The 23617-nt window shown below is 38.1% G+C and overlaps 1 pseudogene; it reads left to right on the plus strand.

The window, feature by feature from the left end:
- Positions 1 to 21955: 21955 nt before the first annotated feature.
- LOC119866548 lies at positions 21956 to 22535 on the plus strand (annotated as a pseudogene).
- Positions 22536 to 23617: the final 1082 nt, after the last annotated feature.

A 23617-nucleotide genomic window follows, 5' to 3' on the forward strand; every position in this document is an offset into this window, starting at 1 on the left:
TTAAATCCTCATCTAAAAATAGGAATGATTTCCTTTATGCTTGCAGAACCCAGTGATAATCTTTTCCTTCTGTGAATACTGGAATAGGGCGATAGTGGTGAAACAGGCTAAGATTTTTAATTTTTTGGTAGCATTTTTGATAAATATTGGAAGCCCTCCAAAGCAGACTATTTTTCTTAACAAAAATTTGGTAAAATACAAGAAGCATGTCAGGATTAGTAGAACTCCTCAAGGGAGTCCAAGCAGAGTTGTACTTTGTACCTTGTAGATGCTTGATCAGGATTTGTGTCTTTGCTTGCATTGAGAAGAGCACAACATTTAACAACTGTAAGTAATTCTGTACAACAGAGGTCTTGGAGGTGGTACTTTGAAAACTCCCTAGCACCTGTTTAATTAATACAAGGGAACAACATAATTGGGGATTTTCACTTCACAGAATCTGTTCAATTCTTCATTTCCATTGTATCAGAAAACTGTCATTATAAATCAGTCTGAGAGTTGAACTGTTCACTCTTCTCATTATTGCATTTTGTATTTGCAACAAAAAGCTGTCAGTGAAGGATGTGGTTAGGTTAAAAAATCAGACTTCTTTTTGACTGAAGGGTAAGGCCAAATACCTAGGAATTCAAAAAAGTTAGCAAACCAATTTTGCTGCCTTTTGCTTTCATAACAACTCAGATTGCTTCAGTAATTCTTTGGTTTTACACATCCAGCTATGTAGAGTGGAGGAACCATGAAAAACTGAGTGTAGTCTCCAGGAACTAATGTCTATACCTGGAGTCATTCGCATCACTGACATTCTCCCAGTGATCCAGGTTCATGCATGTTTCTTTGAAAAGATTACTTCATTACTAAGAATGAATATAGTGGTTTTATAAAAATTTAGGCTACATACAAAAGAATAAGGAATTTTTACAAATCATCTATGCCTTATTAGGGATATTTATTGTTAAGAGAGACAAACAAAGTAGAAATAGAGAAAAATGTCATTGGTTTGAAATACGGTTTTTCTCCTTTGATACATAGTGAAATACCACTCATCCTTGGTGTCTGCGCTAAAATATGTCTCCCTTTTTATCCTTACCAACCTTGGCTCCTTTATTAACATTAGTGTGTTCCAAGAACTTGTATACTCAACACACAAAGTGGAAGAAAGGTGGAGGGCTACCCCAGGTAAGCCATATTCTGCTTGAAATGTGTGATAAACAACAGATTTGAAATACGTGGTTGGACACATGTGGTTCAGTGACCAGATTGGGTCTGGAAATCAGGCTAGTCATCTGGATAGAAGTCACTAAATGTAAAAATGTAGACCAGGGAGGACTGTGGAGCTGAGCAACATTAAGATGTTGTATAGAGGCCAAGCCTGCATAGAAGATTGAAAAAGCATGGCTGGTGATGTTGCAAAACCCCAGGAAGAAAAAACACCAATTCTGTTAAGTCTTCAGAGAAGTCGAGAGATGGTAACAGAGAAAGATTTCTCATCTAGAACTCCTTTCCTTCTCCTTTGCATGCCTGATTGTAACACCCCTTTGGCTTTGAGGAATACCACTTCCTCCAGCAAGTCTTGTGTTGTGACTCCTTGACTACATCAATCTCTCCCCATACACTACAAGGCATTGTAGTGTCTGCTCTCTCTAAAATCACTCTTCTACTTTTGCTTTTGCTAAACCAAACATCTGTCTCCTTTTATTGGACTGTATGCTTCTGGAGGGCCAGGGACACACATTCCTTGTTTAACATGTTTTCAGGACTTGGCCCAGCAATTGCCCACAGTAGGTGCCATGAAATATTTTCTGAATGAGTGATATCTGTGAATGAACTAGACTTCTTACATTTTTCTGTTTCCAAATCGAGAGAATATATAAAACTGCCCTTGTCGACAGTTTATTGTTGTTGTGAAGCATTGTCCCTGCTTCCCTCTCCTTTCGCTTCTTTCAAGCAGCATGCTTTGAGTAGCTCTGTGTGCATGTCTTGAAGAAAGCCCTGATTTTTTGCTTGTAGCATAACATTTGGGCCTTATCTATATTATTTGTGTTACTTTTCTCTATTTAAATAGGCTCAAAGTGGTAAAGTGGAGAGGAAGCCTAGAATGAGAAGCTCTAGTTTCAGCTATGCCAGTAACCAGCTGTGAGTCAGGCCTCTGGACCTGCTAGTTACCTCCTCTGTGAAAATCTCTAAGAGTGTCTCCTCCCTTTATTAAAAGGTCTGTATCTTTTCATTTTTCTCATTTGTGTCTCAGCATCTGATGAGTATTCTCTACTTTACTTTGCCCACAAAGAACATTTTCAAAAAATGCTTCTGTTAATATATTCAAGAAATAGAATAACCAGTTGGTTGGCGTTATAAATTTGTAAAACTAGAAATTATCTTTAGGATTGATGATTCCAAACCCTCAGGCAATGTATGCATTTCTTATGATCCTTTTAATGTTGCTCTGAAATGAGTTTGCTAGTATTTTGTTGAGAATTTTTTGCATTTATGTTCATCAGGGATATGGGCCCGCAGTTTTCTTGTAGTGTCTCTGTCTGGCTTTGGTGTCAAGGTAATGCCGACTTCCTAAAATGAATTTGGAAGTATTCTGTCTTCAATTCTTGAATAAGTTTGAGGAGGATGGGCATTCATTCTTCTTTAAGTGTTTGGTAGAATTCAGCAAAGAAAACCACTCGGCCCTGGATATTTCTTTATTGGGAGACTTTTGATTACTTATTCAATCTTCTTGTTTGTTATTGGTCTGTTCAGATTTTCTATTCATTATTCAGTCTTAATTGGTTCTGTCTTTCTAAGAATTCATTTCTTCTAGGCTATCTGATTTGTTGGCATACAATTGTTCATAATCTCTTATTTTTATTTCTGTGGCATCAGTGATGTCTTCTGTTTCATTTCAGCTTTTGAGTATTAGTCTAGCTAAGAGTTTGTTTCTTTTGCTGTGCAGAAGCTTTTTATCTTGATTATCAGAAAGGGAGACAGAATATGTTATTGAGTAGGCTTTAGGTTTATGTTATTGATAAGGCTTCTCGTCAACAGTAGGCTCTTAGTAGTTAACCTTTTGGAAAGTCAAAATTTATACATGGATTTTTTTTTCTAATAAGATGCTATTTATTGCAAAGAAACATATCTCATAGAACTCTGGCTGTTCCCTTCAGATAACACACACATACACATATACACATACACACACAGAATCTCAATAAAATCATTACTGTAGTTTCACAAAGGGTGATTGAAAATATGTCTAAGCCATTGCTTTGTGTACTGTGACACCATTAAATATCTAATTTGGGGATTTTATTTGCCTATTTTTTGTTTTTTGTTTTTTACAATTTTATTTATTTATTTATTTATTTATTTATTTATTTATTTATTTTTTAATTTATTTTTTATTGGTATTCAATTTACCAACATACAGAATAACCCCCAGTGCCCGTCACCCATTCACTCCCACCCCCCGCCCTCCTCCCCTTCTACCACCCCTAGTTCGTTTCCCAGAGTTAGGAGTCTTTACGTTCTGTCTCCCTTTCTGATATTTCCCACACATTTCTTCTCCCTTCCCTTATATTCCCTTTCACTATTATTTATATTCCCCACATGAATGAGAACATACACTGTTTGTCCTTCTCCGATTGACTTACTTCACTCAGCATAATACCCTCCAGTTCCATACACGTCGAAGCAAATGGTGGGTATTTGTCATTTCTAATAGCTGAGTAATATACCATTGTATACATAAATCACATCTTCTTTATCCATTCATCTTTCGATGGACACCGAGGCTCCTTCCACAGCTTGGCTATTGTGGCCATTGCTGCTATAAACATCGGGGTGCAGGTGTCCCTGCGTTTCATTGCATATGTATCTTTGGGGTAAATCCCCAACAGTGCAATTGCTGGGTCGTAGGGCAGGTCTATTTTTAACTCTTTGAGGAACCTCCACACAGTTTTCCAGAGTGGCTGCACCAGGTCACATTCCCACCAACAGTGTAAGAGGGTTCCCTTTTCTCCGCATCGTCTCCAACATTTGTGGTTTCCTGCCTTGTTAATTTTCCCCATTCTCACTGGTGTGAGGTGGTATCTCATTGTGGTTTTGATGTGTATTTTCCTGATGGCAAGTGATGCAGAGCATTTTCTCATGTGCCTGTTGGCCATGTCTATGTCTTCCTCTGTGAGATTTCTCTTCATGTCTTTTGCCCATTTCATGATTGGATTGTTTGCTTCTTTGGTGTTGAGTTTAATAATTTCTTTATAGATCTTGGAAACTAGCCCTTTATCGGATACGGCATTTGCAAATATCTTCTCCCATTCTGTAGGTTGTCTTTGAGTTTTGTTGACTGTATCCTTTGCTGTGCAAAAGCTTCTTATCTTGATGAAGTCCCAATAGTTCATTTTTGCTTTTGTTTCTTTTGCCTTCGTGGATGTATCTTGCAAGAAGTTACTGTGGCCAAGTTCAAAAAGGGTGTTGCCCGTGTTCTTCTCTAGGAGTTTGATGGAATCTTGTCTCACATTTAGATCTTTCATCCATTTTGAGTTTATCTTTGTGTATGGTGAAAGAGAGTGGTCTAATTTCATTCTTCTGCTTGTGGATGTCCAATTTCCCCAGCACCATTTATTGAAGAGACTGTCTTTCTTCCAATGGATAGTCGTTCCTCCTTTATCGAATATTAGTTGACCGTAAAGTTGAGGGTCCACTTCTGGATTCTCTATTCTGTACCATTGATCTATGTGTCTGTTTTTGTGCCAGTACCACACTGTCTTGATGACCACAGCTTTGTAGTACAACCTGAAATCTGGCATTGTGATGCCCCCAGCTATGGTTTTCTTTTTTAAAATTCCCCTGGCTATGCGGGGTCTTTTCTGATTCCACACAAATCTTAAAATAATTTGTTCTAACTCTCTGAAGAAAGTCCATGGTATTTTGATAGGGATTGCATTAAACGTGTATATTGCCCTGGGTAACACTGATATTTTCACAATATTAATTCTGCCAATCCATGAGCATGGAATATTTTTCCATCTCTTTGTGTCTTCCTCAATTTCTTTCAGAAGTGTTCTGTAGTTTTTAGGGTATAGATCCTTTACATCTTTGGTTAGGTTTATTCCTAGGTATCTTATGCTTTTGGGTATACATGGATTTTTGACTGTGTGCACCCCTAACCACTCCCCTCATTGTTCAAGGGTAAACTATATTCAACTCTGTCAATGCAGAATGTGAGCAGCCATAGACACTTTATAACAGAATATCTCTGCTACAAGTAAGCTATTCATAAAAACAGACAAACTGTATTTGACCTATGGGCTATAGTTTACAGAACACTGCTAGAGAGACCTACACAAGCCTTATTTTTAAATTTAGATCTCTCATCTCACATACATAGTAAAGCAGAGCAAACATTGGATTTAGGAGTGCTGGCTTCCACTTCTGTCCCTGACACTAATTGCTGTGCTGTCTTGACTAACTTCCTTAGCTTACTGGCCTTCCTGAATTGTCATAAGGAAAAGGTAAACACCAATCTCTTTCAAAGTCTGAAATGTTCAAATCTATCCTTGAGTGCTTAGATAATTCTCAAGAAACATGTTTTCTCAAGTTGTGAAACCTCAAAAACAATTTTATCTTTGCAAATTATTAAAGGTTACACTTAACATGATGATAGATCACTGGCATGGACCACTAACCAATGAACAAAGGAAAAACTGGTTGAAAGAACTTTAATAGTGCAGCAAATCTATTTTATGCCATTTTATCAAACTACCATATAAAATTTTATCATATTTTATCAAACTACCATATAAAATTTGTTTAAAAATTTTGAATATCTCATTGGCTTTAATGATTCATGTTTTGGGCAGCATCGCATCTAGAGGAAGTTCTATCAAGCTGCAGAAGAGGTAAGGTTTTTAAAGACAGAAGGAGCAGAAAAAGGCAATTCTTGGCAAAGAAAGAATTGTTTTAGGCAAGGTTGTCTTCCTAGTATCAACCAGGACATTCAATTTAAGCTGTAAAGTTTACAACCATGGCAGGGTGGAGGGGTGGTTTGAAATTTTGGTCAGTTTAGGTATGAAGTCTTGGTTTACTAATGTGGGGCCTTAACACAAGTGACCCCATTTGGGCCTGTCATTTTCTTCAGTTTCATATCTCAACTGAAAAGTATTCAAACCCTTTAAGATACATTTCTTTTGAAATTCTAATTTTCTTAACATTTCATTGAAATATGTATTTTATTAACGTGGCATGATTATTTTAAAGTTATTCTAGTTAACATAAAAATTTGGGGAAAAGAATTAAAGTATATTAATGAAAATGAACATATAAATTGTTGGAAAATCAAATGAGTGGTCATCAACCATAAACTGCATTAGACATTAATGTTTGCTATAATGCTTAAAAATAGAAGAGCTCATAAAAACATTCATTTTAAATGTATTTGATTTTTAATACACATTAAGAAAATTTACAAGAATTAAACTTTCAGAAATTTTTCTTAATGACAAACAGAAGAAAAAAGTAAAACCAGCTTCCTATCATTGAGAATAGTCAAGAAGCACCTGAAGAGTACTGAACATATTAGGAAAATATGTATACATTAAGCCAGTAGTTAGCATAAGGAAGGAAATAATGAACTTTAGAGCAGAACTAGAGAATAAAAAAATAAAAAAAATCAATGAAATTAAAGTTGATTTTTTGAAAAGAAACAGAATTGACAAACTTTAAAAAATTATTTAAAATTTATTTTTTATTCATTTATTTATTTTACATTTTGGTATACTTTTATTGGAGTTCGATTTGCCAACATATAGTATCACACCCAGTGCTCATCCCATCAAGTGCCCTCCTCAGTGCCCGTCACCCAGTTACCCCAACCCTCCCACACCTCCCCTTCCACAACCCTTTGTTCATTTCCCAGATTTAGGAGTCTCTCATGGTTTGTCTTCCTCTCTAATTTTTCCCACTCAGTTCCCCTCCTTTCCCTTATAATCTCTTTCACTATTTCTTATATTTCACATATGAGTGAAACAAACCATATGATGATTGTCTTTCTCTAATTGACTTACTTCATTCAGCATAATACCTTCGAGTTCCACCCACAAAAAGCAAATGGTGGATATTTGTCTTTTCTGATGGCTGAGTAATATTCCATTGTATATATAGACCACATCTTCTTTATGCATTCATCCATCAAAGGAAATCATGGCTCCTTCTACAGTTTGGCTATTGTGGACATTGCTGCTATAGACACTGGGGTGCAGGTGTCCACTCATTTCAGTACATCAATATCTTTGGGGTAAATGTCCAGTAGTGCAATTTCTAGGTCTTAGGGTAGCTCTATTTTTAACTTCTTGAGGAACCTCCACACTGTTTTCCAGGGTGGCTGTACCAGTTTGCACTCCCACCAAAGTGCAAGAGGGTTCTTACTTCTTCACATCCTCTCCAACATTCGTTGTTTCCTGTCTTGTTAATTTTTGTCATTCTCACTGATGTGAGGTGGTATCTCATTGTGGTTTTGATTTGTATTTCCCTGATGGCAAGTGATGGCAAAAACCTCCCAAGACACAAAAGCCAAAAGAGAAGGTTTATGGTCAACTAATATTCTACAAAGGCGGAAAGACTATCCACTGGAAAACAAACAAACAAACAAACAAACAAAAAAACAGTCTCTTCAATAAATGGTGCTGGGAAATTTGGACATCCACATGCAGAAGAATGAAACTAGACCACTCTCTTTCACCATACACAAAGATAAACTCAAAATGGATGAAAGATCTAAATGTGAGACAAGATTCCATCCAAATCCTAGAGGAGAACACAGGCAACACCCTTTTTGAACTCGGCCACAGTAACTTCTTGCAAGATACATCCATGAAGGCAAAAGAAACAAAAGCAAAAAGGAACTATTGGGACTTCATCAAGATAAGAAGCTTTTGCACAGCAAAGGATACAGTCAACAAAACTCAAAGACAACCTACAGAATGGGAGAAGATATTTGCAAATGACATATCAGATAAAGGGCTAGTTTCCAAGATCTATAAAGAACTTATTAAACTCAACACCAAAGAAACAAACAATCCAGTCATGAAATGGGCAAAAGACATGAAGAGAAATCTCACAGAGGAAGACCTAGACATGGCCAACACACACATGAGAAAATGCTCCGCATCACTTGCCATCAGGGAAATACAAATCAAAACCACAATGAGATACCACCTCACACCAGTGAGAATGGGGAACGTTAACAAGGCAGGAAAACACAAATGTTGGAGGATGTGGAGAAAAGGGAACCCTCTTACACTGTTGGTGGGAATGTGACCTGGTGCAGCCACTCTGGAAAACTGTGTGGAGGTTCCTCAAAGAGTTAAAAATAGACCTGCCCTACGACCCAGCAATTGCACTGCTGGGGATTTACCCCAAAGATACGGATGCAGTGAAACGCCGGGACACCTGCATAAACCCGGATGTTTATAGCAGCAATGTCCACAATAGCCAAACTGTGGAAGGAGCCTCGGTGTCCATCGAAAGATGAATGGATAAAGAAGATGTGGTTTATGTATACAATGGAATATTCCTCAGCCATTAGAAACGACGAATACCCACCATTTGCTTCGACGTGGATGGAACTGGAGGGTATTATGCTGAGTGAAATGTCAATCGGAGAAGGACAAACATTATATGTTCTCACTTATTTGGGGAATATGAAAATAGTGAAAGGGAATAAAGGGAAAAGGAGAAAAATTGAGTGGGAAATATCAGAAAGGGAGATAGAATATGAGACTCCTAACTCTGGGAAACGAACAAGGGGTAGTAGAAAGGGAGGTGGGCGGGGTTAGGGGTGACTGGGTGACAGGCACTGAGGGGGGCACTTGATGGGATGAGCATTGGGTGTTATTCTATATGTTGGCAAATTGAACACCAATAAAAAAAATTTTTTTTAAATAAATAAAGTACAAGACACATGGGCAGCCCGGATGGTTCAGCAGTTTAGCACCGCCTTCAGCCCAGGGCGTGATCCTGGAGACGCAGAACCTGTCCCACGTCAGGCTCCCTGCATGGAGCCTGCTTCTCTCTCTGCCGGTATCTCTGCCTCTCTCTCTCTCTCTGTCTCTCTCTCTGTCTCTCTCTCTCTCTGTGTTTCTCATGAATAAATTAATAAAATCTTTTTTTTTTCTAAAAAGTACAAGACACTTGAAATACCTACAGCAACTCGTAGGCTTGAAAATGAGGCAGAGAGTTAGGTGGGATCAAGTAAAAATTGACTAATTATTAAGGTTAGAAGCCTAAATTACAATCAGTAGCCAATAGGTACTAAATCCAAGCAATGTCAAGAATGTATGGCATTTTTAATAGAATAGTGTTATTATTTGTGCAAGTTAATTTTGTTTTGTAACTGCCAAGTAAAAATAATGGGTGACTAATACTTGTTTTAGGGAAGCATATTATTCCAGCCCATGTTTAAAATATTATTTTGATAATATTCTTAGTATTTTGCATTGGACTTTCTTCTTTTGTCTAGTATTTCTGATATACCAACAACTTTATAGTATATACCTCTGGGATAGGAGGATAGGGGTTAGAGGTCTAAACCTAGAGACCAAAAACTTGGCTCTGAGTCCCTACCATTCTTCTTTCTAGCTGTCTGACCTTGTCGAGTCACTTAACTTTTCTGAGATTCAATTTTCTCATTGATGAAATGGGGGATACTGATATTCACCTTCTGGTTGGCTATGAGGATTAAATTAAGGAACAAATGAAATAGCTCTTGTACTTAAAAAGTTCCCCAGAGATTCCAATTCATGAAATATAGGATGTCGTTAAAGTGATATTTAATGGACCCTGCTGATCTTGACTGGTCAACTTCCATCTCCCTTTCTTTTCTGGAGGAGAGTATTCCTTACCACCAACTATACTGTAAAGCTCGTAACTAGTTCTAATGCTATCTACTAATTAAAGGTTGATTTGCTGAAGATGAAAGTAAAATCTTGATTGAATGATAATTCCACTAAAAAGAAATAGGAGGATTCCTATTTTAACTCATAGGTTCTGTGTGATGGAGCTTTCAGGAACAATACTCTTAATAAATCTGTCAAAATAAAAACAGAAAACAGGAAGAATTTTTTCAAGGCAGTGAACATAGCCTCATTTATTAAGAATAGACTTTGTGTTCTTGATTAAGATTCCAAGACTAGACAGACTAGACAAAATGAGTTTAAATGAAGCCATTCAGGTAGGAAGGGGGAAATTTCTTTGTTAGAATTATAATAAAATTCTGAGTAAGAAATTCCATTTCAGAGAAAATGGTGGGCTACATTATCAAACCCATTCTCTTGCTGAAAAAAAACTAAAAATACTGCACAAAATGAATTTTTTTAAAACCTCAAGTGCATAGAAGAATTGAAAAGATAGTTAAGATATTAGAAAATTCTAAATCCTGTTAACTGGATCATTGAAGCTTCTTTTGCTCATACAGCACTTATCAAACCTCCCAAATTTAAACCACAGATTTGACAGTTTCATACAGGAAAAAAAAGAGAAGCAAAAATTTAAAGCTTTCTTAAGGTACAAAAACCAGTAGGGGACTTTCCTCACATTAAAGACAGACCTCAAAAGACTAACTCTTCAGCCAGAGATGAAATAATTAAATGTGTTCCAATTACTCCTCACAAAGAGAATTGCATGCCCACTCCCAAAGAAAATTGTAAGTAGAATTACACCATGGAGAAGGGGAAAACAAAACAAAAACGCTGGAAAAAAAATAAAACTTGGTCATAAATAAATAAATTACCTCTCAAAAAGTGATTCCAACATATGACTGCCCTCAAGGGCCAACCAGAAGTGAAATCAAATCTTCCCTGGAGATGTAAGTCTTCATACCAAGCCTCAAAGTATCATTACAAATACCTATCTTCAATGACAAAGAGTAAAATAAAGCTGAGGACACATGGACATAGAAACAAAAGACAACAGAAAAAGATCCACAAAGTCTGGTATTAAAACTGGAAGAGCAGATTTTAAATTAACTGTGCTTAAATATTGGAAAAATAAAGATAAACTTGGCATACATAAATAATAGGAAAATAGAGTGATCATGCAGATTTGAAAAAGAACCAAATAGTGTCTAAAATTTTTAAGCCTAATAACTAAAATGAAAAACTAAAATGGTGTTTGACTACAGATGTGAAACAAAGCTTAAGACGGAATCAGTAGGGGACTTCTGAAATGATGGTGGAGTAGGAGGATCCTGATCTCGTCTTGTCCCAGAAATACAATTAGATAACATCCACATCAGTGTAAATAACCCAGAAAATGACCAGAAGACTGACAGAACAGACTCTCCACAGATACACGTAGAGAAGAACCCAGGACAAAGAGGGCAGAGATGTGGTCAGGAGCTAAAATGACCCATGGGACGGACTGTCCATAGCAGGGAGGGATGCCATGGATGCAGAGAGGATACAGGACCAGACCCCACACCAGGCACCCCAGCAGGGGACTCCCATGGGAAAGAAAAATACCCATAACATCAGGCTTTGAAAACCAAGGGTACTAATAATCAATGAGGCTTAACAGCTAGAACTTTAAAAATCGGCAGACTTACCTCTGAGAGAGCCAAGGGGATCATCCGAGTCCCCAACCTTGAAGTGATAGCACAAAAAACAGCCCTACTGGGATACTGCATAGAAGCAACAGCTTGAAAAATGACTAAGGAATACAGGAGGGGCAGTCATTTACAAATATCATAGCATGTGTTGGAAGGGCAGGGATCTTTGGTAGACTTCTCCAAGAATGAAAGAGACGGTGGTCACCATTTCTTTTCCCTACTCCCATCCCCCACTTACATACGCAGACACCTGAGGGAACCAGTACAGCATAAACACTTTCCACCTAGCTTGTAACAGAATGCTCCATCCACATGTTGTCCTGAGAAAACTCCCCCTCTATCCTAGCCTCACAGCAGGAGTTTTTCAAGGCAGCTGCAGGTCCCTTCTTGCAGTGAACCTTGTCAGTATTGTATGCCTTGCCCCCATATTCTGCAAACATGCCTTCTTTGGCTCAGCCTTTCTCAGCAAGAGTCTTCAAGGGCAGCTGCAGGCCTCCTCCCACAGTGGACCTGTGTGCCCTGCTTCCACAGTCTCCTGCACACCTGCCTCATCCAAAAGCCCTTGACAAGAGTCCATCCAAGTGGTGCCACAAGCCTGGCAGTGTGCAAGCAACCTCAATGGGGGCTAGCAGCACTCAAAGTGACTCCTGAGCTGGAGAAGGGGGGAAGATAACCACACATCCTAGTCTGATTGTGGCCCCAACAGTGGGGGAGGGGGCATACATCTGGTCTGACTACAGCCCCTACCCCATCAACAGAAGTTTCTCAGGTTACAACAAACAGAAAGTGCCCGGCAATTTGGTGCTACTGAATCTCTGGCAAAAATGACTGAAGGCAAATGTGACTATGCTGCAAGAGTAGGGCACATGCAACACACATAGGAGAAACTCCTGAAGTACCAGGTTCTGGTGAACAGGGGACATTGCACTGCAGGCACTCTTCATCATAAGGCCACTACTTTCAAGAGCAGAGATGTAGCTGACTCTCCTAACATAGAAACAGACACAAAGACACAGTAGACAAAATGAGAAGACAGAGGAATATGTCCCAAATGAAAGAACAGGACAAAAATCACAGGAAGAGAGAAACACAATGGAGTAATAAGCCTGATAGGGATCATTTAAAGTAATGATCTTAAAGATACTTACTGGACTTGTGAAAAGAGTAGGGGACTTCTGTGAGACCCTTAAAGAGATAAAACATAAAAAGGAACCAATCAGAGATGAGGAATTCAATAACTGAAATTAAAAACAGATTAGAGAGAATAATTAGCAAACTAGAGGAAGTAAAGGAATGAATCATCAACCTCAAGGACAGAGTATTAAAAAGCAATCAAGCTGAACAGGAAAGAAAAAAATAATAATAAATGAAAATGACCCAGCAATTGCACTGTTGGGGATTTACCCCAAAGATACAGATGCAATGAAATGCCGGGACACCTGCACCCCGATGTTTATAGCAGCAATGTCCACAATAGCTAAACTGTGGAAGGAGCCTCGGTGTCCATCGAAAGTTGAATGGATAAAGAAGATGTGGTTTGTGTATACAATGGAATATTACTCAGGCATCAGAAACGATGAATACCCACCATTTGCTTCAAGGTGGATGGAACTGGAGAGTATTATGCTGAGTGAAATGAGTCAATCGGAGAAGGACAAAAATTATATGTTCTCATTCATTTGGGGAATATAAATAATAGTGAAAGGGAATGGAAGGGAAGGGAGAAGAAATGGTGGGAAGTGTCAGAAAGGGAGACAGAGCATAGAGACTCCTAACTCTGGGAAATGAACTGGGGGTGGTGGAGGGGAAGGGGGGCGGGGGGTGGTGGTGAATGGGTGACGGGCACTGAGGGGGGCACTTGACGGGATGAGCACTGGGTGTTGTTCTGTATGTTGGCAAATTGAACACCAATAAAAAAATGTATTATTAAAAAAAAAAAAGAAAATGAGTTAGGGAACTCACAATACCATCCATTGTAATAACATTACAGGATCCCAGAAAGAGAAAAGAGAGAAAAGCAGGCAGAAATTTTATTTCAAGAAATAGCTGAAAACTTTCCAAATCTGGGGAAGGAAACAGAAATCTAGATCCAGAAAGCACAGAGTGTCTCCAGCAACAATCAACCCAAGGAGGTCCACACCAAAAACATAGTAACTAAAATGATAAAAAGTAGTGATAAAGAGAGAATTTTAAAAGCAGCAAGAGAAAAGAAAACATTTAGGTACAAGGGAAACCCCATAAGGCTATAGCTAATTTTTTGGCAGAAATTCTGCAGGCCAGAAGGGAGTTGCATGATGTATTCTGCAACAAGAAAACCTGCAGCCAAGAATGCTCTAACCACCAAGGCTATCATTCAGAATAACAAGGACATGTAAAGAGTTTCCCAGATAAACAGAAGTTAAAGTAATTCATGACCACTAAACCAGCCCACAAGAAATGTTAAAGGGAACTCTGAATGGAAAAGAAAGACCATAAGGAGGAGTAAGAAAAGTAAGAAGCAGAAAAGCAGTAAGATATCTATAAAAATAGATATCTATAAAAGTCAGTCAAGAGAGTCACAAAGTAAAAGGATACAAAGTATGATATCATATACCTAAAACATAGGGCAGGGGGCGTAAACAATGTATTTATACTTAAGCATTCATCAGCTTACATAGAGTATTATATGCATAAGCTGTTATATATAAATGGTAACCACTAATCATAAACTGGTAATAGAGGAGTGCCTAGGTGGCTCAGTGGTTGAGCATTTGCCTTTGGCTTAGGTCATGGTCCTGGAGTCTTGGATCCAATCTTCCATCCGACTCCCTGAAGGGAGCCTGCTTCTTGCTCTGCATCTTTCATGAATAAATAAATAAAATATTTTTTAAAAACTGGTAATAAATATGCAAAAAATAAAGAGAAAGGAATCTAGGTATATCATTAAGAAAGTCAGCAAACCATGAGAGAAGTAAGAGAAGAAAAGGACTAAAGAACAACTATAAAACAAGTAACAAAATATCAATAAGTATATACCTATCAATAATTACTTTGAATGTAAATGGGCTAAACACTCTGACCAACAGATTAAGAACAGATTAAGAAAAAAAGCAAGACCCAAATCCTGAGGAAGGTAGTGGTAGGGTAGGAGGACCTTAGGCTTGCTTTATCCCATAAATAGAACTAGATACTATCAAATCATCCTAAATATCCCAGAAATAGACCTAAAGAATGACAGAAAAAACTCCACGATGAAAGGTAGAGAAAAGGACACATCAAAGAAGGTAGTAAATGTGGAGGTGTGTTTTAGGGGAGAAACAGATTCTGACTGCTGCAGAGGGGAGGGAGCCATGGTCACAGAGAAGGGTGAGAGAGAGAAAGAGAAGCACACAGGGGAATGCACAAGGAGAACATTTCCCCATAACTATTTGCCTGGAAAGTAAGGGGATGTATTTCATGAGTTCTTGCAACCAGCAGGGTGCAAAGACTAGAGTTTTAAAACTCAGCAGACTCAGCTAGGATAAAACCCAGAGGGCACTGTGCTGCTCTTACACAGAAGGCAGGCAAACAACCTGAGGTACACAGCAGCATAGAAACAGATCTGAAGAGCACCTGTGGCACACAGTGGGATAATTTGCTCTTCTCAGAGTGGTTCCCTAACAGGCAGCACTCATAAACACAACTTTCTGGGTACAAAGGAGCCCACTGGTGTCATTTCCCTCTCCTACCCCTCAGTACACAGAGTCACTGAAGGGAGGGGTACAATGGGCCTCTCCCCCAAAAGACTAGCATAAACCTCGGTCCACACCATGTGTCCCAACCAGAGAGTTTTGCAAGGCCTCAGTTCCAGTGGAAGTGATGACAGGTCACATTTCACAAGCAGACCAAAGCATAGTTCAAAGTCCCCACACTCAGGACAGAGACCAAATGCTACCCACAACAGGCAAGGAGAACCTCTGCTGAAGACTGGCCTGAAGGATAGGGCAGCCAGAACACAAGAGCAGAGTACATGCAGCACATACTGGAGATACTTCTTGAAGCACTAGGCCCTAGCAACTTTATGACCTTTTCTTCATAAGGCCATTACTTTCCGGAACAGGAAACATAAGGCTTTTCTAACACAGAAGCAGGTAGAAACTTGAGACAAAATAAGACAGAGGAATTTATCCTAAATTAAAGAACAAGTAAAGGTCATGGCCAGATATGTAAGCTGAACAGATATAAGTAACATGCCTGATGGAGAATTTAAAGCATCAATCATCATATTCACTGGACTTGAGAAAAGAAGACTTCAGGGAGACCCTTACCACGGAGATAAAAGATTTAATAAAGAATCAGAAATGAAGAGTGCAATAAACAGATTAGAAACACATCTGATACAATGAACAGGCTGGAAGAAGCAGAGGAATGAATGAATTGGACTTGAAAAACAAAATGGAGGAAAGCAACAAAGATGAAAAAAGAGAATTATGTAGAACAAGAATAGAGAGGGAACTCAGTGACTCCAAATGTAATAACATCCATATTATAGGAGTCCCAGAAGAAGAGAGAAAAGAGGGCAGAAAATTTAATTGAAGAAATAGCAGCTGAAAATGTCCCTAACCTGGGGAAAGAAACAGACATCCAGATCCAGGAGGTGCAGAGAACTCCTAACAAAATCAACAAAAATAAACCAGCACCAAAACATGTTGTAATTCAATTTGCAAAATCTAGTGACAAAGAAAAAGTCTTTAAAGCAGCAAAAGAAATCACTAATTTACAAAGGGAAATCCATAAGGGCTAGCTGGGGACTTTTCAACAGAAATTTTGTAGGCCAGAAGAGAGTGACATGATATATTCAAAGTGATGAATGGGAAAAAATATGCAGCCAAGAATGCTCTACCCAGCAAGAATGGAAGGAGAGTTAAAGAGTTCCCAAAACAAAAATTAAAACCGTTCATGACCACTAAAGCAGCCCTGCAAGAAATATTAAACAGAACTCTTCAAGTGGAAAGGAGAGACCAAAAGTGACAGTATGAGGACAGGAAACACTAAAGTAATAAAAATGAATATTTCTACAAAAAAATCAGTCACAGAACTCACACACACACACAAAGGATATAAAATACAATAACATATACATAAAATGTGGGGAGGAGAGAAGAATGCACTCAAACTTAAATGACCATCAATTTAATATACACCACAAGAGGTGTTAGATAAACCTAATAGTAACCATATATCAAAAACTAGTAAAACATATGAAGAAAAAAGGGAAAAATTCAAATGTATCACTAAAGAATAATCAGAAAAACATGAGAAGACAGAAACGAATCAGAGAAAATCTCCAGAAACAACCACAAAACAATTAGTAAAATGGCAATAAATACATATCTATCAATAATTACTTTGGTTTTTTTTTCTTTTTTTTTTTTTATTGGTGTTCAATTTACTAACATACAGAATAACACCCAGTGCCCGTCACCCATTCACTCCCACCCCCCGCCCTCCTCCCCTTCTACCACCCCTAGTTCGTTTCCCAGAGTTAGCAGTCTTTACGTTCTGTCTCCCTTTCTGATATTTCCCACACATTTCTTCTCCCTTCCCTTATTTTCCCTTTCACTATTATTTATATTCCCCAAATGAATGAGAACATATAATGTTTGTCCTTCTCCGACTGACTTTGAATGTCAACAGACTGAAAGCCCCAATCAAAAGACATAGGGTACCAGAACAGATAAAATGAATACGGCCCACCTATATGCTACCTACAAGAGACTCATTTTAGACCTAGATTGAAAGTTGAGGGGATGGAGAAACATTTATCATGTAAATGGATGTCAAAGAAAGCCAGAATAGCAATATTCATATTGGACAAAGTAGACTTTAAAACAAAGACTGTCCAACATTTGTGGTTTCCTGCCTGGTTAGTTTTCCCCATTCTCACTGGTGTGAGGTGGTATCTCATTGTGGTTTTGATTTGTATTTCTCTGATGGCAAGTGATGCGGAGCATTTTATCATGTGCTTGTTGGCCATGTCTATGTCTTCCTCTGTGAGATTTCTCTTCATGTCTTTGCCCATTTCATGATTGGATTGTTTGTTCCTTTGGTGTTGAGTTTAATAAGTTCTTTATAGATCTTGGAAACTAGCCCTTTATCTGATATGTCATTTGCAAATATCTTCTCCCATTCTGTAGGTTGTCTTTTGAGTTTTGTTGACTGTATCCTTTGCTGTGCAAAAGCTTCTTATCTTGATGAAGTCCCAATAGTTCCTTTTTGCTTTTGTTTCTTTTGCCTTCATGGATGTATCTTGCAAGAAGTTACTGTGGCCGAGTTCAAAAAGGGTGTTGCCTGTGTTCTCCTCTAGGATTTTGATGGAATCTTGTCTCACATTTAGATCTTTCATCCATTTTGAGTTTATCTTTGTGTATGGTGAAAGAGAGTGGTCTAGTTTCATTCTTCTGCATGTGGATGTCCAATTTTCCCAGCACCATTTATTGAAGAGACTGTCTTTCTTCCAGTGGATAGTCTTTCCTCCTTTATCGAATATTAGCTGACCATAAAGTTCAGGGTCCACTTCTGGATTCTCTATTCTGTTCCATTGATCTATGTGTCTGTTTTTGTGCCAGTACCACACTGTCTTGATGATCACAGCTTTGCAGTACAACCTGAAATCTGGCATTGTGATGCCCCCAGCTATGGTTTTCTTTTTTAAAATTCCCTGGCTATTCGGGGTCTTTTCTGATTCCACACAAATCTTAAAATAATTTGTTCTAACTCTCTGAAGAAAGTCCATGGTATTTTGATAGGGATTGCATTAAACGTGTAAATTGCCCTGGGTAACACTGACATTGCTTCGACGTGGATGGAACTGAAGGGTATTATGCTGAGTGAAGTAAGTCAATCAGAGAAGGACAAATATTATATGGTCTCATTCATTTGGGGGATATAAATAATAGTGAAAGGGAATAGAGGGGAAGGGAGAAGAAATGGGTAGGAAATATCAGAAAGGGAGACAGAACATGGAAGACTCCTAACTCTGGGAAATGAACTAGGGGTGGTGAAAGGGGAGGAGGGCAGGGGGTGGGGGTGACTGGGTGGCGGGCACTGAGGGGGGCACTTGACGGGATGAGCACTGGTTGTTATTCTGTATGTTGACAAATTGAACACCAATAAAAAATAAATTTATTATTAAAAAAAGACTATTCATTATTGTATAGTTCCTGATGTCAGCAAACAAGATTCTCTATGAATAAAGACTGAACCAATTCCACCATTAAAAAATAATAATAATAAAAAATAAAACAAAGACTGTAACACTGTATAATAATAAAAGAAGGACACTATATAATAATAAAGGGGACAGTGCAACAAGAAGATATAAAAATTGTAAATATTTATGAACCCAACTTGGGAGCATGCAAACATGTATGTATGTTTTATACATACAAAAAGGAGCTAATTAATAATAGTACAGTAATTGTCGTGGACTTTAATACACCACTTACATCATTGTACGGATCATCTCAACAGAAAATCAACAAGGAAACAATGGCTTTGAATCGCACACTGGACCAGATGGACTAAACAGATATATTCAGAACACCCCACCCTATAACAACAGAATAGACAGTCTTTTTAAATGCACATGGAACACTCTCCAGAAGAGAATCACATATCAGGCCACAAAACAGGCCTCAACAGATACAAGACTGATGTCAAACCATGCACTTTTTCTGACTACAATGCTATGAAACTAGAAGTTAACAACAAGAAAAATCTGGAAATATCACCAATATGTGGAGGTTAAACAGCATCCTACTAAACAATAATGGGTCAATCAGAAAATTAAAGACGACATTTTAGAAACAGGTGGAAGCAATTAAAAATGAAAACACAATGATCTACAACTTCTGGAATGCAGCACAAGCACTAATAAGAGAGAAGTATACAGCAATACATGCCTACTGCAAGAAGAAAAATCTCAAGCAACCTAACCTTATACCAAAAGGGGCTAGAAAAAGAACAAAGCCTAAAAGGAGTAGAAGGAAGGACATAATAAAAATTAGAGCAGAAATAAAGGATATAAAAACTAAACAACCAATATAACAGATCAATGAAACCAGGAGCTGTTGTTTTTTTTTTTTAATAATAACATTGATAAACCTCTAGCCAAACTTATCAGAAAGAGGAAGGATCCAAATAAATAAAATCACAAATGAGGAGTAATCACCACCACCACCAGAGAAATACAAACAATAAGAGAATATTATGAAAAACTGCATGTCAACAAATTGCATGTAAATTACCAAAACTGAAATAGGAAGATTTAGAAAACTTGAATAGACTGATAACCATCAAAGAAACTGAACCAGTAATCAAACATTTCCCACAAATAAACGTCCTGGACCAGATAGCTTCACAGGCAAATTCTACCAAACATTGTTAAGAAGAGTTAGTACCTATTCTTCTCAAACTATTCTAAACAATAGAAAAGGAAGGAAAACTTCCAAATTCATTTAATGAGGTTAGCATTACCCTGATACTGAAACCGGATAAAGATGCCACATGAAAAAAAAGAGAGAACTAGAGACCAGTATCTCTGATGAACATAGATGCAAAATCCTCTACAAAATACCAGCAAATTAAATTCAACAATACAGTAAAAACGTCATTCACGACAATTAAATGGGATTTATTCCTGGGTTCCAAGGGTGACTCAATATTTGCAAATCTATCAACATGAAACATCACATTAATAAAAGAAAGGATAAGAACCATATGATCCTTTCAATAGATTAAGAGAAAGCATTTGACAAAGTACAATACCCATATGTAATAAAAACCCTCAATAAAGAAGGTGTAGAGGGAACATACCTTAATATAATAAAGGCCATATATGCAAAACAAACAGCTAATAGCATCCTCAATGGGAAGAAAATAGAGACCTGTGCCCCTTCAATCAGGAACAAAACAGTCCACTCTCACCACTTTTACTCAGCACAATACTGAAGTCCTAGCTATAGCAATCAGACAACAAAAAAGAAATAAGAGGCATCCAAATCAGCAATGAAGTAGTAAAACTTTCACTATTTGCAGATGACATGATATTATATACAGAAAACCCTAAGGACTCTTCCAATAAACTGCTAGAACTGATAAAAGAATTCAAGTAAGTCACAAGATACAAAATCAATATATAGAAATTTGTTGCATTATCATACACCAATGATGAAGCAGTGGAAGGGGAAATTAAGGAATCAATCCCATTTATAATTACACCAAAAATATGATACCTAAAATTAAACCTAAGACCTGTACTCTGAAAACTAAAAACAATTTTTTAAAAGATTTTATTTATTTATTTATTCACGAAAGACAGAATGAGAGAGAGAGAGAGAGAGAGGCAGAGACACTCAGAGGGAGAAGCAGGCTCCATGCAGGGAACCTGATGTGAGATTTGATCCCAGGTCTCCAGGATCATGCCTTGGGCTGAAGGCAGTGCTAAACCGCTGAGCCACCCAGGCTGCCCTCAAAAAATGTTCATAAAAGGAATTGATGATGACTTAAAAAGAAACGGAAAGATAGTCTATGTTCATGGACCGGAAGAACAAATATTATAACATCTATACTACCCAAAGCAATCTACAGATTTAATACAAAACCTATCAAAATACCATCAGCTTTTCACAGAGATAGAACAATCCTGAAATTTGTATGAAACAAAAAACCCTGCACAGCCAAAACAATTTGAAAAAGAACAAACTGAAAGTGTCACAATCCTAGATTTCACGCTATACTACACAAAGCTACAGTAATCAAAATGGAATGGTACTGACCTAAAAATAGAAACATAGATCAATGCAACAGAATAAAGAGCCCAGAAAAAAAATGATTATACACTCATTAATCTTTGACAAAAGAAGCAAGAATATGCAATGGGACAAAGTCTTTTCGACAAATGGTGGTGGGAAAACTGGAGAGCAATATGCAAAAGAATGAAACTGGACTACTCTCTCTCACCATACACAAAAATAACCTCAAAATGGATTAAGAACTGAATGTGAGATCTGAAGCCATAGAAATCCTAGAAGGGAGCATAGGCAGTGATCTGTCAGACATTGGCTATAACAACACTTTTCTAGAGTCTCCTCAAGCAAGGCAAACAAAGGAAAAAATAAACTATTAGGACAACAACAAAATATAAAGTTTCTGTGCAGGAAACAATCAACAAAACCGCAAGACAACCTGTGGAATGAGAGAAGATATTTGCAAATGAGATATCCAATAAAGGGTCAGTATGCAAAATATATAAAGAACTTATACAACAAACAAAAACCAAATAATCCAATTAAAAAATTGGCAGAAGAGGGACAGACCACTGGGCACAGGAAAGGGCAACAATGCTTCAAGATGTGCTGCCTGACTACACATTGGCCCAGGCTGCACTTGCAGCATTGGCCCAGGCTGCACTTGCAGGGTATCCCCACTGGCCAGAGCCTCCACAGTATCACAGTGGCAATGACCTACAAATTCTTGAACATGTGGAACCCCTCATGGTCATGAAGTCAGTGACCAATGGGCACTCAGACCCTGCTGTGGTCTGAGCTCATCTGAAGCCTGGACATAACCCTGAGCTACCTGTTCCAGGAGCCTGTCACCATTGACTACCTATTCAGGAAGGGCCCACTGAGCTCATACTTTGGGTGAAGGGGAGCATGCACGGCACCACTATCCATCTGGAGAGGAATGCTGAGTTGCCTGTAAGCTTTGTAAGGTTGTCTGCACCATCCAGGCCATCACCACTAAGGCTAAACCTACTGCCAATGGCAGCTGCCAGACCACCCACTATGACATCAACATGACCAAGTACACCTACTGTAGCTTCTACCAGGTGGCCTGCCCCATGGACACCATCACCAAGGGCCCCAACTTTTAGTTCTCCATGGAGACACACAGGAGCTACTGTACAACAGGAGTTGCTCAGCAATGAGACAAGTGGAAGACTAAGATCTCCAGCCAAAATCCATGCTGACAACCTCTACTGCTGATGCCCTCTGCGCTGCTGGCCTGCATCACCTGTGGCCCAATAAAAAAATCTTTGCCCTCCAAAAAAATGGGAAGAAGACATGAACAGACCTCTCTCCAACATCCAGAGTGTCCAAGAGACACTAAAAAAGATGCTCAACATCACTCATCATCAAGGAAATGCAAATAAAGCCACAATGAGCTATCACCTCATATCTGTCAGAATGGCTAAAATCATAAAACACCAGAAATATCAAGTGTTGGCAAGGAGGTAGAGAAAAAGGATCTTGCTCACACTATTGGTGGGAATGCAAACTGGCGCAGCTACTCTGGAAAACAGTATGGAGGTTTCTCAAAAAGTTAAAATAGAATTACCCTATGATCTCATATTCCACTACTCGGTATTTACCCCCAAAATACAAAAACATTAATTTAAAAAGATATACGCACCCTTATGTTTATTGCAGAATTATTTACAGTAGTCAAACTATGGAAGCAAACCAAATGTTCATCAATAGATGAATAAAGAAGTGGTATGTACATGTACACACACACATATATATATATACACACACACACGTATATATTGGAATATTTAGCCATAAAAAGAATGAAATCTTACCATTTGCAACAACATAGATAGATCTAGATAGAGAGGATAATGCTAAGTGAAGTCAATCAGAGAAAGACAAAAACCATACTAACTCACTCATTTATGGAATTTAAGAAACAAATGAAGAAAAAAGACAAACCAAAAAACAGATGCTTAAGTTTTTAAAACTGAGGGTTACCAGAAGGGAGGTGGAGGGGGTGAAGTGGGTGAAGGGGATTAAGAAAACGCTTATCATGATGAAAACTGAGTAATGTATAGAATTGTTGAATCACTATTGTACTCCCGAAACTAATATAACACTATATGTTAAGTAGGCTAGAATTAAAATTAAAGAATCACTAAACAGGAAAACAGATGAAAATGAATTAAAATGAATGAAGTTTGGAGGTTCACAAAATTGAAAAATATATAAAAGCACAATGGGGCACCTGAGT

The sequence above is a fragment of the Canis lupus genome, chromosome 28 (genome assembly GCF_011100685.1).
Source record: "Canis lupus familiaris isolate Mischka breed German Shepherd chromosome 28, alternate assembly UU_Cfam_GSD_1.0, whole genome shotgun sequence".
Lineage (NCBI taxonomy): Eukaryota > Metazoa > Chordata > Mammalia > Carnivora > Canidae > Canis > Canis lupus.